The sequence below is a fragment of the Hippopotamus amphibius genome, chromosome 13 (genome assembly GCF_030028045.1).
Source record: "Hippopotamus amphibius kiboko isolate mHipAmp2 chromosome 13, mHipAmp2.hap2, whole genome shotgun sequence".
Classification (NCBI taxonomy): domain Eukaryota; kingdom Metazoa; phylum Chordata; class Mammalia; order Artiodactyla; family Hippopotamidae; genus Hippopotamus; species Hippopotamus amphibius.
The window spans coordinates 56,491,553-56,507,056 of NC_080198.1; positions in this window are offsets into that span (position 1 = coordinate 56,491,553).

A 15,504-nucleotide genomic window follows, 5' to 3' on the forward strand; every position below is an offset into this window, starting at 1 on the left:
TAAGTGGAAATTTATAGTTGGTAAAAATAAGCTTTTTGAAGTAGTTTAAGGTTGGTATTTCATGTTCTTAATATTTGTATAAATCCATTGAGAAAAGATCAAATAAAGTCTAAATCTTTCAATGGTGTCCAAAATTTTCATGTCCAAAAATGATTTTTATTTAATTTTTAAGTATTTTTAATTTTTTTTAAATTTATTATTTTTTGGGGGTACACCAAGTTCAATCATCTGTTTTTATACACATATCCCCATATTCCCTCCCTCCCTCAACTCCCCCCCCAACCCTCCCTCGAGTCCCCCCCACCCTCCCCATCCTAGTCCTCTAAGGCATCTTCCATCCTCGAGTTGGACTCCCTTTGTTATACAACAACTTCCCACTGGCTATCTATTTTACAGTTGGTAGTATATATGTGTCTGTGCTACTCTCTCGCTTCATCTCAGCTTCCCCTTCACCCCCCGCCCCCTCCCATTCCTCGAGTTCTCCAGTCTATTCTCTGCATCGGCATCCTTGTTCTTGTCACTGAGTTCATCAGTACCATTTTTAGATTCTATATATGTGAGTTAGCATACAATATTTGTCTTTCTCTTTCTGACTTACTTCACTCTGTATGACAGACTCTAGGTCTATCCACCTCAGGACATATAGCTCCATCTCATCCCTTTTTATAGCTGAGTAACATTCCATTGTATATATACGCCACATCTTCTTTATCCATTCATTTGTTGATGGGCATTTCGGTTGCTTCCATGTCCTGGCTATTGTAAATAGTGCTGCAATAAACGTTATGGTACATGTTTCTTTTGGGATTATGGTTTTCTTTGGGTATATGCCCAGAAGTGGGATTACTGGATCATATGGTAGTTCTATTTTTAGTTTTTTAAGGAACCACCAAGCTGTTTCCCATAGTGGCTGTACCAACTTACATTCCCACCAACAGTGCAGGAGAGTTCCCTTTTCTCCACACCCTCTCCAACATTTGTCGTTTCCAGATTTTGTGATGATGGCCATTCTGATTGGTGTGAGGTGATACCTCATTGTGGCTTTGACTTGCATTTCTCTGATGATGAGTGATGTTGAGCATCTTTTCATGTTTGTTGGCCATCTGTATGTCTTCTTTGGAGAAATGTCTATTTAGGTCTTCTGCCCATTTGTGGATTGGGTTATTTGCTTTTTTGGTATGAAGCTGCATGAGCTGCTTGTATATTTTGGAGGTTAATCCTTTGTCCGTTGTTTCATAGGCAATTATTTTTTCCCATTCTCAGGGTTGCCTTTTAGTCTTGTTTATGGTTTCTTTCGCTGTGCAAAAGCTTTTAAGTTTCATGAGGTCCCATTTGTTTATTCTTGATTTTATTTCCATGATTCTAGGAGGTGGGTCCAAAAGGATCTTGCTTTGATGGATGTCATAGAGTGTTTTGCCTATGATTTCCTCTAGGAGTTTTATCGTGTCTGGCCTTACATGTAGGTCTTTAATCCATTTGGAGTTTATTTTTGTGTATGGTGTTAGGCAGTGTTCTAATTTCATTCTTTTACATGTTGCTGTCCAATGTTCCCAGCACCACTTATTGAAGAGGCTGTCTTTTTTCCATTGTATATTCGTGCCTCCTTTGTCAAAGATAAGGTGCCCATATGTGTTTGGGCTTACTTCTGAGTTCTCTCTTCTATTCCGTTGATCTTCCTTTCTATTTTTGTGCCAGTACCGTACTGTCTTGATCATTATGACCTTGTAGTATAGTTTGAAGTCAGGAAGCCTGATTCCTCCAACTCCATTTTTCCTTCTCAAGATTGCTTTGGCTATTCGGGGTCTTTTGCGTTTCCATACAAATCGTAAGATTTCTTGCTCTAGTTCTGTGAAAACTGCCATTGGTAATTTGATCGGGATTGCATTGAATCTGTAAATTGCTTTGGGTAGTACAGTCATTTTCACGACATTCATTCTTCCAATCCAGGAACATGGTAAGTCTCTCCATCTGTTTGTGTCATCTTTGATTTCTTTCATCAATGTCTTAAAAGTTTTCTGCATACAGATCTTTTGCCTCCTTAGGCAGGTTTATTCCTAGGTATTTTATTCTTTTTGTTGCAGTGGTGAATGGGAGAGTTTCCTTAATTTCTCTTTCTGCCCTTCTGTTGTTAGTGTATAGGAATGCAAGAGATTTCTGTGTATTAATTTTGTATCCTGCTACTTTACTAAACTCATCAATTAGAGCTAGCAGTTTTCTGGTAGAGTCTTTAGGGTTTTCTATGTATAATATCATGTCATCTGCAAAGAGTGACAGTTTTACTTCTTCTTTTCCAATTTGGATTCCTTTTATTTCTTTTTCTTCTCTGATTGCTGTGGCTAAAACTTCCAAAACTATGTTGAATAATAGTGGTGAGAGTGGACACCCTTGTCTTGTTCCTGTTCTTTGAGGGAATTCTTCCAGTTTTTCCCCATTGAGAACAATGTTGGCTTTTGGTTTCTCATATATGGCTTTTATTATGTTGAGGTAATTTCCTTCTATGCCCATTTTCTGGAGAGCTTTTATCATAAATGGATGTTGAACTTTGTCAAAAGCTTTTTCTGCATCTATTGAAATGATCATATGGTTTTTATCCTTCAAGCGTTGATATGATGTATCACGTTAATTGATTTGCATATATTGAAGAATCCTTGCATCCCAGGGATAAACCCCACTTGATCATGGTGTATGATTTTTTTAATGTGCTGTTGCAGTCTGTTAGCTAGTATTTTGTTGAGGATTTTTGCATCTATATTCATCAGTGATATTGGTCTGTAATTTTCTTTTTTGTGAGATCTTTGCCTGGTTTTGGTATCAGGGTGATGGTGGCCTCATAGAATGAGTTTGGGAGTGTTCCTCCTTCTGCAATATTTTGGAAGAGTTTGAGAAGGATAGGTGTTAGCTCTTCTCGAAATGTTTGATAGAATTCGCCTGTGAATCCATCTGGTCCTGGGCTTTTGTGTGTTGGGAGATTTTTAATCACTGCCTCAATTTCTGTACTTGTGATTGGTCTGTTCATGGTTTCTATTTCTTCCTGGTTCAGTCTTGGAAGATTGTATTTTTCTAAGAATGTATCCATTTCTTCCAGGTTATCCAATTGATTGGCATATAGTTGCTTGTAGTAGTCTCTCATGATGTTTTGTATTTCTGAGGTGTCCGTTGTTACTTCTCCTTTTTCATTTCTAATTCTGTTGATTTGCCTCTTCTCCCTTTTTTTCTTGATGAGGCTGGCTAATGGTTTATCAATTTTGTTAATCTTCTCAAAGAACCAGCTTTTAGTTTTATTTATTTTTCTTATGGTTTCTTTCCTTTCTTTTTCATTTATTTCTGCTCTGATCTTTATGATTTCTTTCCTTCTGCTCCCTTTGGGGTTTCTTTGTTCTTCTTTCTCTAGTTGTTTGAGGTGTAAGGTTAGGTTGTTTATTCGATCATTTTCTTGTTTCTTAAGGTAGGACTGTATTGCTATAAACTTCCCTCTTAGAACTGCTTTTGCTGCATCCCATAGGTTTTGGGTTGTTGTGTTTTCATTGTCATTTGTTTCTAGATATTTTTTGATTTCCTCTTTGATTTCTTTAGTGATTCCTTGGTTGTTTAAGAGTGAACTGTTTAGCCTCCATGTGTTTGTATTTTTTGCAGTTTTTTTTTTCCTGTAATTGATATGTAGTCTCATGGCGTTGTGGTCTGAGAAGATGCTTGATATGATTTCAATTTTCTTGAATTTGCTGAGGTTTGATTTGTGACCCAAGATGTGATCTATCCTGGAAAATGTTCCGTGTGCACTTGAGAAGAAAGTGTAGTCTGTTGTTTTTGGATGGAATGTCCTATAAATATCAATTAAGTCGAGATGGTCTAATGTGTCATTTAAAGCTTGTGTGTCTTTATTTATTTTCTGTTTGGATGATCTGTCCATTGATGTAAGTGGGGTGTTCAAGTCTCCCACTATAATTGTGTTACTGTCGATGTCCCCTTTTATAGCTGTTAGCATTTGCCTTATGTATTGAGGTGCTCCTATATTGGGGGCATAGATATTTACCATTGTGATATGTTCTTCTTGGATGGATCCCTTGATCATTATGTAGTGCCCTTCCTTGTCTCTTTTAATAGTCTTTACTTTCAAGTCTAATTTGTCTGATATGAGTATTGCTACTCCAGCTTTCTTTTGACTTCCATTTGCATGGAATATCTTTTTCCATCCCTTTACTTTCAGTCTATATGTATCCCTTGGTCTGAAGTGGGTTTCTTGTAGGCAGCATATAGAAGGGTCTTGTTTTTGTATCCATTCAGCCAGTCTGTGTCTTTTGGTTGGAGCATTTAATCCATTTACATTTATGGTGATTATTGACATGTGTGTTCCAATTACCATTTTCTTAATTGTTTTGGGTTTGTATTTGTAGGTGTTTTCCTTTTCTTGTGTAGATTTCTCTCTTTCAGGACTTTCAGTGTATCCTGCCATTCCCTTCTGGCCTGCAGAGTTTCTGTAGAAAGGTCAGCTGTTATCCTTATGGGTTTTCCCTTATATGTTATTTGTTGCTTTTCTCTTGCTTCTTTTAATATTTTTTCTTTGTGTTTAATTATCGGTAGTTTGATTAACATGTGCCTTGGTGTATTTCTCCTTGGGTTTATTCTGTATGGGACTCTCTGTGCTTCTTGGACTTAGTTAATTATTCCCTTTCCCATGTTGGGGAAGTTTTCCACTATAACCTCTTCAAATATTTTCTCAGACCCTTTCTTTTTTTCTTCTTCTTCTGGGATGCTTATGATTTGAATGTTGGTGCACTTCATGTTGTCAGCAAGGTCTCTGAGACTGTCTTCTATTCTTTTTATTCTTTCTTCTTTTTCCTGCTCTGTGGCAGTTATTTCCCCCATTCTATCTTCCAACTCACTTATTCGTTCTTCTGCCTCAGTCATTCTGCTGGTTATAGCATCTAGAGTATTTTTAATTTCAGTTATTTTGTTATCCATTGCTGCTTGTTTTTCTGAGTTCTTATGAACTGTTTCTTGTACTTTCTCTATTTTATCGAGATTTTGTATCATTTTTACTATCATTACTCTGAGTTGTTTTTCAGGCATTTTTCCTGTTTGCTCCTCATTTATTTGGCCTTGTGGGTTTTTTTCCTGCTCCTTTGCCTGCATGGTGTTTCTTTGTTTCTTCATGGTTGTCCAAACTTATGGGGTTGCTTGTCCTGGCAATAGAGGTGTTTATGGAAGACTGTCCAAGCCTCAGACTAATGTCCAAGTATTGGATTAAACAAATACTAAGTCTAGGAAACACATACATGTATAAGACACACAGTTACTGAATCCATTAGGACATAAGGCTCTGGAAAGACCTGACAGAACCCCAGTGTGCTCTCAGATATTCAAAGAGAAACCCAACAGAAATGGACAGCTGAAACAGAACAAATCAGAGACAAAAGCAAAAGCAAACAAACAAACAAATAACACCTTACACATACAAACATTAATCCAGGGAGATTTTGTAAGCTAGGATCAAATATAGAAAAGAGTTAGAGTACCACCAGACAGAATGGAGATTCTCAGAATGAAATTAGACAATTGTTCTAAGAACTAAGATAAAGACAAAAACCTAATATTAAATACCAAGGTGGTGTGTCATCTGGAGAATAGAGCAAGGAGTCTGAGCAGATCGATAGTGTTGCTTATAAGTATGTTAAGATAAAATAAACTTAAAATAGCTGGAAGAAAGGGGAACAGAAGAGCATAGTGTGATTGGAAATATGCAAATAAAAAGAAAGGAATAGAAATGTATAAAAGATAGGGATGAAAGGAAAGTATGAGAGATATATTGTCCATACTACCAAAAACTTAGCTAGATATAGAGGTATATAAAAGCAAAAAAATGAAAATGGAATAAAAAATATCATTAAAAATTATGTTATAAAACTTGTAGATCCCTTAGGACTAAGATCGTAATTAATAAAGGAAAAAAAAATGAGAAAAAAAAATCCAGAACTGATGTCAGAATGGACCAGTTCAATAGGATTGATACTAATATTTTTTGTTTCCTTAGAGTCTCAGCTGTAAGTGTCCTTCTCCTTGCCTTGGGTTTTTTTGCATTATTCTGTGACCAGCAGAGCTTCCTTTATTGTTCTTCTGTAAGCGTCGGTGTGTGGGGAGGGAGAGGGTACAATAGTGGCTCCTTCCCCTGGGAGTGAGTGAGCAGTGGTGCACTGTTGTTTCAGTCAGGCTTGGAGGTGCCTTTGCAGAGGGACACGAGTGGCTCAGGTGTAAACAGAAAGTCTCAGAGTTGGCCCTCCCTGTTGCCGGAGTTCCAAGGGATTTTAATCTAGCCCCGCCCCAGTGCCTGAGGGTACTTGTTATCCCTGAGTGTCTTAGGTGGCCCACAGGGCGTCTCTCCACTGCCTGTTGCAGAGGCGCAATAGGAGAGAGAGAGGCTATGGGAGAGGCTACACCCGCGGCTCCTCTCCTCCGCCCATGAGGCTGCAGCATCCAGCCGCCATCATGGCCGGGCAGCTCTCAGGGGCGGACACTCCTCACCACGGACCTCTTCCCTCCTGTCCTCTCGGTCCGTCACCTTACTGGCAACAATGTTTCTCACCCTGAACTAGCTCTCCGGTTCCCACACTCCCGCTCCCGGACTGGACAGACCCTCTGTTCAGCTGTGGATCGACATCTCGGTCCGGGAACGCTAAGCTGCGCTGTGGACCCTCCATGTGTTTCTCACTCCCTCCCGTCTGCCACAGCTCTGCCGCTTCACCCTCTTTGAGCCGTCATCGATGCCTCCCTACTGGTTATGTCGGGCTCCTTGCGGTCCTTTCTGGTGTCTGAGGCCGTCTGCTGGTGTTCAGCTGGTTCTCTGTGGGAATTATTGCATCCTTCGGTGCATTCCCAATGCATCTGTGGAGAGGGATGCATTCCACGTCCCTCTACTTCACCGCCATCTTTTTCTCCAGTAGTTTTAATTTTCTAATGAATGGTTTCTCATAGGTGTAAACTGAAAACAACTTGTGTTTTAAATGAAGATCCTCATATTTCATGTTTTACAAGAACAATTCTCATATGAACTAGCATTTCTTTTTTAAGTTACTCATAATTATGGGACCATGATTGAAAAGAACTTCTAATATAGACCAAATTTTCGTAAAGAGTAATTCACTACTTTAAAGACACTTTTGAATTTAATTGTTAAGGTAAAATTCATATAATATTTTGAGTATTTAGAATTATCATACCTGTATTATATTTGGAAACTGTGCCTCATAATTAATTTTTTTAAAAGTAAAAAAACAGTAGATAGAAAAGAGAATTTTTAAATACACATTTTAGAAAGTAGAACACATTAAATATCCTCCGAATATCTTTGACTTCAAGTAATAGAATATACAACTCACCTAGAAAAGGAAACTTTATTTAACAAATATTCAGAGTTGTTATCTTCAGGCAAGGGATATCAGAATTTCTACATCAGGTCTCCTGGAGTCTCTTGGCTCTTCACCCTCTGTATCTCAGCTTCATCATCAGGTTTTTAAGATGGTTACAGGAATTCCTGTCATCACACTGAGACACAGCAACATTCAGAAGGTAGTACCTTTCTTAGAAAGCTTGTAACAACTTTTCCCTTCAGTTCTCATTGTCCATTATTGATACGTATATTCAACAAGATTTGCCACTAGAATTGAGAAAGGAGTCAACATTTTGTGCAGAGTGGGTGGAAGTGATTGATTGGAAGAAACTTCAGTAAGAATGAGTGTAGGAGTATGCATCCTTTAAACCCTGGATATTTTCATCACTTATGTCTAATTCTTAATTTCAGTACTTAATGGATGTTTTCTTTCTTCTTTTAACATTAGCTTAAAAATAGTTCCTAAAATTCCTCCCTACAAATCGTTTTCAACACTTGAGTCAAACTGGTGACTTTCCTCTCCCTCAAGTTGTACAATCATAGGGCATAAATTATGCAATATATTCTGTATAAAATTGAATTCATTTTTTTTTAGTAATGGAACCCATGTTTTTGCATGCCATGCTTTATTAGATATAAATTAGGCGTCTACTGAAAATGCTACTGAAAAGGTCAGATTCAATTTAGTCACCCAATGGGTTTCCACCAAAAATAATTATCAACAGATTACAAATGACCAAGAATGTTTCAAAATAAATCTACATTTAATTAAGGTATTGGTTCCTTGAGTTCTAATTTAAAGTAATCTGAACCAAGTATGTTTTCATGCACGTTAGATAATATTTTAGAATCGTACCACTAGAGGGAAAGAATTTACTATATATATCACCAACTAGTGTGATATTCTGTAAAAAGAATTTTTTAAAAATAGTTCCTACTGACAATATAATAGGTGAATCTTGAGAAGACATCTAAAAAGTTAGGCACCTATGAATTCCTAGGTGTCACAGTGGTTAAGAATCCACCTGCCAATGCAGGGGACACGGGTTTGAGCCCTGCTCTGGGAAGATTCCACATGCCACAGAGCAACTAAGCCTGAGCACCACAACTATTGAGCCTGTGCTCTAGAGCCCATGAGCCACAACTATTGAGCATGTGAGCCACAACTATTGAAGCCCACGTGCCTAGGGCCTGTGCTCCACAGCAAGAGAAGCCACTACAATGAGGAACCTGCACACCTGCACACCACAATGAAGAGTAGCCCCTGCTCGCAGCAACTACAGAAAGCCCATGTGCAGCAACGAAGACCCAAAGCAGCCAATAAATAAATAAAATAAATAAATTTATAAGAAAAAAAATGTTAGGTGCCTACAAAATGGCCCCATTATATAAAACTAATGTAACCACAAACATAAATTAATTGGTATTCATTTTCTTTACTAAAGGATTTATATTAGGTCCTTTAGTACATTAAAATTGTAAGAATTAACAAAATTGGACTTATACAAACTTTTCAATTTATTTTTTCTGTATTACACAAATGTGGTATAACCATCACACATTTTAGCCATGCAACACAAAACAAAGGAACAAAAAAACAGATGTACTGAATTCTGAGTTACAAATACGCTCATATTTGAATCCGTTAAGGTCAGATTATTTTGCAAGTTTGTTCAGAGGAAATATTTATAGCTACTTGTTGGCTTTGTCTCGTGGTCATGTCTTATCTTTGAGTTCACAGAATGCTTTTAACTATATTGAAGTTTCCCTGAAGGACACAATTGAACCCATCAAGCGAGAGAAGAAAACTGATCCTCTTAGTGGCATTCTTTGCCATAGTGGAGAAAACATTTACCTTCTGAGAGATATTGGCAGTTGATATAATGATATCATATCAGAATTTGTTAACCCATCTATATTTACATCACCTTAGATATTAAAAATATCCCCAGTTTGAAGTTCTGCCAAATACTAACAGCACATTTGAGTTCCAAAGGCAATGTCACTGACATGGTGGATGTTATTATTAAATTTTATTTTTTGCATAGAGTGAATATTGGTTATGATTCATTGTGTTGTGTGTGTGAGTTTGTGTGTGTGTGTGTGTGTGTGTGTTTAATCGGTATTTCGAATGGGATTTTCTTATCTCAGGAAACCATATCTGACAGTCTGTAGTGAATCACAATTTTGATTTACATTCCATTTCAGCTTTGAACATGTGCCAATGGCATACCAATGCACCACAATTTTGACATATTGCCAATTCTAATTCCTTGAAGTTAAAGTAAGCCTTTATAATAGTAATTTCAGCAAATATTTGTTAATCAAAAAAGTGCCTCAATTTGAAAGCAAGCCAAATCTTAGAATTATTTTGACACATCATTATTTTACTGAATCACCAAGGAAGATGTTATAAATGATAATCTAGTATTATCCACTACTCTATTCAGTTATAGTTTCTACATAGTACTTATAATAACTGACATTTATATTTTATAGATTATAATTGGTGAAGAGCAATTGGCACTGAGGTTGTATGGTAATCTCATTTTTATTTTAATATTTATTTTGATTTTAACCAAAATATACTGCAAATGCAAATTTGATCATGTCATTCTGCTTCAAAAACCTCTCATAGTCATACATTACTTTTAAAGTTTGGTGTAGATTTGTACCATGGCCTAAGAGACCTTCATTTTTTGGTCCTTGTATATGTTTTAGTCCAATTATTATGCTATGATTTCCTTTGGTCAATGTACTAGAAATAAACTGTTCTTATTTAAACTCCTTTACCTAATCCCTGCCTCACTCAAAGCTCTAACTTTTTATCAGATAGTATGCTGGTGTGACAGACAACTGGTTTATGAAAAAAAAAAAAAAAACTGATGGGAGGATTTATTGCCAAATCAAAATAAGTAAGAGATATTTTCAAAGTAGAAGTATTCTTTTCTGTTTTAGTTTTTTCTTACAAGGGTTAAGGAAGGCTTTCCAAAGGCTGTTACACTACAGAGGAAGCAGTACCTTTCTGAAATTAGACCATATGGCATAATGTTGTAGGGAGAAAAAAAGGTAAGCATTTACTAAAGGTCAGGGAGGCTCATCTTTGAACATTTAAAATGTTATTTTATATTATTATTATTTTTTTTTTAAGTGACAGCTCATTCTCCTCCCTACCTATCCTTTTTCATGTTTTAGGGCATAGATTGGATATATTTCTTAGTGGGCAATCTGATATTATTCTAGCAGGAACATATGATGGAAATTGCCCTATCTCTGTAAGAGAAGAAGTAAAGCAAGGCGTAAGTCCTTAAGATAAAGTATTGGGTAGAGAAACAACATTCAGTAGCAAATCATTGCATCTAAATCAAATCTATTATTAGAAATCAGTTTGAGAATTTCACATATAGAAGCAGCATGGGCCTAAGAAAGTATGTGCAGAAAGATTCAGGAAATCTACATATCGATGGATTTTTATTTACTTAGTTATTTTTAATTTAAATTTGTACTAAATATACACACAGAAAAATGTAGAAATTTTGAGCTTATAATGTGATGAATAATACAAAAATAAGTATATTTATGTAGCTACCACTCAAGTCAAGAAAGAGCACATTACCTACCTCCTACTTCCTCCCAATCACTTTCTTGTCACACTCACTCAAATGTAACCCTATCTTGACTTTAAACTCTAAAGATTAATGTTAGGTACCTTGAACTGTATTCAAATCGATTCATAAAGCGTGCATCTTCTTGTGTCACTTTCACTCAAGATATTTTAGTGGGATTTATACGTACTATTTAGTGCAGTAGTAATGTGTTCATTGTTATCATTTATTATTCTATTGTGTGACTATACTACAAATTATTTATCCTTTTACCATTAATGAGCATTTACATTACTTCCATATTGGGGCTATAATGAATAATGCAGTTTTGAAAATTATCATAGATGTCCTTTTAGATTGACTTATCAATCACATACCATAAAAGTAACCATTTTCAAGTGTGTAATTTAATGGTTTGTAGTGTATTCAAAAGGTTGTGTGACATCACCATTATCTGATTCCAGGATATTTTTTATCACTTCAAAAAGAAACTCCATACATCCATGAGCAGTTACTCCTGTTTTCTCCTCCTCCCAGCACCTGATAACCATACTCAAATTTATGTCCTAAGGATTTGCCTGTTTCAGACATTTTATATAAATGCTATCATACAGTATGTTACCATTTGTGTCTAGGTTCCTTTGCTTAGCTTAATATTTTAAAGCTTTTTCCATGTTGCAGCATCTATCAATATTTAATTCCTTTTTTGTGCCTGCATAATATCTATTAGTATAGATATACCACATTCTTTTTATCCATTCATCATTCTTTGTATGCTTGGGTTGTTTCCACTTCCTGGCTTTATGAATAATATCACTGTGACTTTTGTTTACAAATTTTTGTGAGAATATATATTTTCAATTCTCTTGAGCATGTTCATAGACAATGGTATGTTCTCTTTTCCTTTAGAAATGAAACGTCTTATAAGAATCAAATTTTGATTTCATTAATTTTCCCTATTATTTTTCAATTCTTTTCACTGTGTTTTGCTTATTTCTACTTTAATCGTTATTATTTCCTCCCTTTTGCTTGCTTTGGGTTTAGTGTGCTTTTTCTATTTCTAATTTCTTAAAGTGGAAAGATAAGTTATTCACTTGAAATCTTTATTCTTTTTTTAACATAAGCATCTATGGCTAGACATTTTCCTTAGGCATTGTTTTAGGTATAATAAATAGTTTTTGTTATGTTGTATTTTCATTTTTCATTGATAACAAATTATTTTCTAATATCCCTTTTGATTTCTTCCTTGATCCATTAATTATTTAGGAGTTGTATTTTTTTTTAACTTCCATATATTTGTGAACTTCCCAAATATTTTTCTGATATTGATTTCTAATATCATTTCATTGTGCTTAGCAAACATACTATGTATTATTTTAATACTTTTAAATTTATTGAGACTTGCTTTATGGCTAACATATGATCTTTCCTAGGGAATGTTCCATGTGCACTATAAAAGAATATGTACTCTGACATTGTTGGGTATAGTGCTCTATAAATATCTTTTAGGTCTAGTTGGTATACAGTGTTGTTCAAGTCATCTATTTTCTTGTTGATCTTCTGTCGTTGAAACATATGGAAAAAGCAACAAAATATAAGTAAGAATACAGAATAGCACAGATGGACCTAATTGTCATATGCAGAAGCAATAGAAAACAACTTCAGAACTCATTTTAGTTTCAAATTCTAGTAGATATTTTCAACAGTTGATCACATAATGAGCAATAAACCTAGTTACAAATATTTTCAAAGGACTAAAGTCACACTGAATATATATAATGACTTTTGTGCAATTAAAATATAGATCAATAACAGAATATAATTAGAACATTGTTAGAGATTCAGAAATTGTGAAATATTTAAAATTAAAATGGAATTTAGAAAATATTTTGAATTGAATGATAATCAGTATGCAGTATATCAAACCTTGTGAGAGCACAAGTATGCTTTGTGATTAATTTATTGTCTTAAAAATGTATATATTAGAAAACAAAGCTGAAAAGAATAAGCTAAGTATCTTTCTCTACAAACTGAAAAAAAGAACAGAAATTAGAAGGAAGTAGAAGAAAATATAGAACACAAATTAAAGAAATAAGGCAAAATACAATAAAAGGGATCTCAAAATTTTTTAAACTAATGAATTTACTAAACTTCCTAACAAAACTGATTTTTTAAACTGATAAGAAGCACAAATAACTACTATTAGGAATGAAAAATATTTCACCATATATTTTGTAGACATTACAACCTTCATAAGTGGATATTACAAACAAATTTCTGGCAATAAATTTGAAATTTAGATAAAATTTTAAGACTTTGATTAAAATAACACTGAAAATGGCATAGTAAGAATTTGGAAATATTAATAATCTCACAAATATTAAGACAAATGAATCAATATGATTAGATCTTTCTTAAGGAGACCATCCCAGGGTTAGATGGCTGGTGAACATTAAGAATTATTTAAGTAACAATTCCAATTAAAAGAAAATCTTTCCAGAAAGGACAAAAATGGGTACATATCTTAACTCATTTTATGAAAACAGCATAACCTTGACACCCAAACATGACTTGGATAAAAACTACTGGGCACATTAACTCATCAATGTGAGGACAAAAATATTAAATGAAATTTTAGTTAATTAAATCCAGTGATAATTTTAAAAAAATATGTAAAACATCAAGTTGGTTCTTCTTCCAGAAGGGAAATCTTGTTTAACATTCAAAATCAGTTTTACCGTTGGAGAGGGTACGGGGAAAAGGGAACTCTCCTACACTGTTGCAGCCACTATGGAAAATAGTATGGAGTTTCCTTAAAAAACTGAAAATAGAGCTAACATGTGATCCAGCAATCCCAGGCCTGGATATTTACCCAGAAAAGAGAAAAACTCTAATTCAAAAAGGTACAGGCACCCCAATGTTCATAGCACTATTTATAATAGCCAAGGTGTGGAAGCAACCAACGTGTCCACCAACAGATGAATGGATAAAAAAGATGTGGTATAGCTATACACTGGACTATTACTCAGCCATAAAAAGAATGAAATATTGCCATTTGCAGCAACATGGATGGACCTAGAGAATATTATACTAAGTGAAGTGAGACAAAGAAAGACAAGTTTTATATGATATCACTTACATGTGGAAACCAAAAAACAATACAAATAAATTTATTTACAAAACAGAAACAGACTCACAGACATAGAAAACAAACTTATGGTTACCAAAGGGGGTGGGGGGATAAATTAGGAGTATGAAATTAACAGATGTACACTACTATATATAAAATAGATAAACAAGGATTTACTATATAGCACAGGAAACTATATTCAATATCTTGTAATAACCTATAATGGAAAAGAATCTGAAATATATATATATGTATATCTATCAATAAAAAATCAATTTTACTACATTAATAGAAAAAGAAACTTTAATGATCATTTCAACAGATGCAGAAAAACATTTGAAATCATTTAACATTCATTCACATATACAAGCTTCGTAAAAAACTAGGAATAGATGGAGATATTCCAAAATCTGGTAAAGTATTTTTTACAATTTCTTAGATGTTTAGGACAAGGATTCAGGAGCTAGGGATTCATTGGAAAAGTATTCCAAGGAGATATTATTAGCAGAATGAAGAAGCAGTATGGAGAAGGCAAATTTTAAGGAAAGTTATCTGTAGTTCCAGACTAAGTCTGGGAGTTCTGGGGTAAAATTATACCTCCCTGAGGCAGAAGATCTGGACTTTTGTACTTCTCTGGTTCAAGTCATTGGCTACATATTTGCTTCATTGCCTAATAGCAATTCTTTGCCATGTCCAGGTACCAGAAATTAGCTGCAAAGCACACAGTAAATTAGGGGTGGGTCCAAAACTCTATGAAAACATCTGAGAGATTCCAGTCTGGCATGCAAAGAGCTCAGAAGTTGTCAGTCCATTGTAACAACAAGTAAAAAGTGAAGCATACTGAAAAATCAATGACTCTTCTTATATTTATCAGAGGATTGAGCTTACAAAGCAAACTGCTTCCCCTAAAATCAGAGAGACAGAGATACAGAGAAACACACATACTAAAGCAGAAACCCACAAGCATAAACTTGTGCAGAAAACCTGATCTGTAGAAAAACCTGAAATGTAATTGAAAAATTGCTGGAGGCTCAGTTTGGACATGCCTGAGAGATAAAAACCTCAGGGGGACCCCATCCCCAGGTGGGGGTTGAGAGTACATTTTTGTGTGTTTTACCTTCAGGAGTTTTATCAGATTTTCACAGTGAAAATCAAAGAAAAATCCCATCATGCTTCCAGAAGGGGGAGGGGAGATGTAACTTTGAAATAGAACATTCCGCTCTATATTTAACAAGGCCTGATCTAAAGAGAAACTGTTTTGGAAGAGCCTAACATTTTGAGGAATTAGTAGAGCTTAACTGACATGGGTGAAGGCAAATACCTAACTCCAGTCCCATCTAGACATCCTGTACCACCTCTAGGTGTGAAAAATTAAAAACAACCCACGG